We start from the raw sequence: 2,343 nt of genomic DNA on the forward strand, positions 1-2,343 counted from the left end.
CCTATCTATCTATCTGTTCCTTAACTAGGTAACATCTTGATATAAAACCTCAACTTAGAAATACAAATATATATTTTTTCGAGGTTGAAAAGAGTCGCCTCTTGGATTATTTAATTTATGATGTCTGCCTGTCTCTGTTGTACATCTGAGCAGCGAGGTGTTGGTTCGATCCCAACCGTGAGACACTAATCTATATTAATAAATTAACAACTATTTCTTCTTCTGTAGCCAGCAAAGACTGAGTAAGGCGAATTACCCTATCCTTATATATTAAAATTAGATACACGCAAGGGAATACTGCTACATACTCCGTTTCACCTTTGAAATAGAACTTATTTTCGCACCCTGTTTCTTTTACTACATGCAAAAGGTACACACAAAGTACATACAAATCCCATTCCAAAAAATTACTCTACTTAATCAGAAACAATATACTTTTCGGATCTTGAAATAACTGGGTATTCATGCGCTCTGAATTTCATTACTGGAAATTTGAACGTGATCGCTAATTACCAGTTAAAACTAGCCTTCCATACTAGAAACATACAAGGAATTTTATATCTTTCACCTCAGAAAATTATCCTAACACAGTAATAATGACTATTTAGATGCTCGTTGCTTACCTGCCTCATGCTGATTGAACCTCACGAACTAATTCTCTTGCCTTGTACACGAGGTCTTATCCTTGACCAGCTCTGTCCTTCACATATCACTCCCAAGGTTTATATACCAGCGCAAAATGTACCCCCTCCCCCTTGGCCATAAGGGGATAGGTGGAAGAGGCGTGAGGAGGAGAAGGAGGGGGGTATGAGTTTGCTTAGGGGAGCTGGAGTATGTTGGAGGGGGGGAGGGGTATGTAGGAAGATCAGGACAACGACTTATCCTGTAAGTGTTACGTGACTAAGAGAAGGAACTCGGTGGATTTGGGCTGGGAAGGACGCTCCATGTTGCTTTGTATTTGTAAATGAACATGGATTTATATTTCCTGATTAGATTGCAGTCCCGATGCCAATCATGTGTACTGTATATGTTAGGTTGTGGTAATGACACCAATTATTTCACCAATACCATTTTATATTAATGCATACATGTATATTTAAAATGACACCTACTTGTGAGGCTGTAATGTCAGTGTAAATAATGTTACAATGTATCTTTCTAAGCACATAAAGGGTTCTATTTACGGGCTGTTTTTTTCTGATAATGAATCCATGTAAATGGCCAGCTTTCTCTTTTTAGGTTCGGTTATTTTAGGTTATTTTTTCAGTAATGCATACATGCAATGCATGTTTTCTGCAAATATACTCATATATATGCCCCAAAATTCACATTTCCGGCTTCGTGTATAGTGCCATTATTAACTATTATGCGCTTGATTTAACAGTAAAACTTTTTTAGAAAAGGTTGAACATAAGCATTTAAACCTGGCAGTTAACCTTTTTCAGAATAGACTGAACATGCACTAATGGGTTGTTTCTACAGTGTAAATTTTCAGAGAAGGTTGAACAGACACTAATGGATTGCTTTAATAGTTAACCTTTCAGAAAAGTCGAAAACGCACCAGCGGATTGTTTCGGCAAATAATTCTTAAAAAAAAGAAAAAAAAAGAGAACATGTGGGCATGTTTCAGCATTAAACCTTTCCAAAAAAGTTGAGAGATCACTAATATTTCTTTTGTCATTTTTCCGGCAATGAACCTTTTCAGAGCAGGTTGAAAATTCGGTTATGGGTTGTTTCGTCAGTTTATCTTAACGAAAAAGGCTGAACATAAGCTAGTGGAACGTTTCGATACCCTTTTCAGAAAAGCTTGAAAAGGTACTAATGGGTTATTTCGACAGTTAACCTTTCCAGAAAATTGAAAACACGCTAATTGCCTATTTCGGCAATTAACTTTTCCAGAACCGGCTGATTTGCGCTAATAGGTTGTTTCGGTAGTTAAGAAAAGGCTGGGAAAGCGCTAATGGGTTGTTTCGGCAGTTAAGAAAAGGCTGGGTTGTTTCGGCTGGTAACTAATATGTTTCAGCAGTTAATCTTTCCGAAACAAGGTTGAACAGGCAGCAGTGGGTGCTTCGTCAGTTAACCTTCCTACAAAAGGACGATCGGCAAGCTTCGTAAACTGCAGTCATGATGACGTGGTGTTGCTTGGGCAAACGCAGCGAGGCTCCTTTTACACTGGTAAGGACTGTCCTGACTTTGCATTAGCTTAAGAGTAATTTAACAATGCCTAGACAATGAAGTGTGTTTTGTTTTTAGTTAGTGATATGTTTGGGGATCTTACTAGACACTTGGGTATAATCATACGATGTTGACAATGTAATTACTGATCATATCCGCATGGAAGAG

The 2,343-nt window shown here is 37.9% G+C and overlaps 1 long non-coding RNA gene across 1 annotated transcript in view; it reads right to left on the reverse strand.

Annotated features, from left to right (window-relative positions):
• The window catches only part of LOC119592152, a 2,123-nt gene extending 1,381 nt beyond the window's left edge, over positions 1-742 (reverse strand). The window contains exon 1 of the long non-coding RNA XR_005230409.1: positions 624-742. This is a non-coding gene — a long non-coding RNA (uncharacterized LOC119592152). The remainder of the gene's footprint in view (positions 1-623) is intronic.
• Positions 743-2,343: the final 1,601 nt, after the last annotated feature.

The sequence above is a fragment of the Penaeus monodon genome, chromosome 29 (genome assembly GCF_015228065.2).
Source record: "Penaeus monodon isolate SGIC_2016 chromosome 29, NSTDA_Pmon_1, whole genome shotgun sequence".
NCBI lineage: Eukaryota > Metazoa > Arthropoda > Malacostraca > Decapoda > Penaeidae > Penaeus > Penaeus monodon.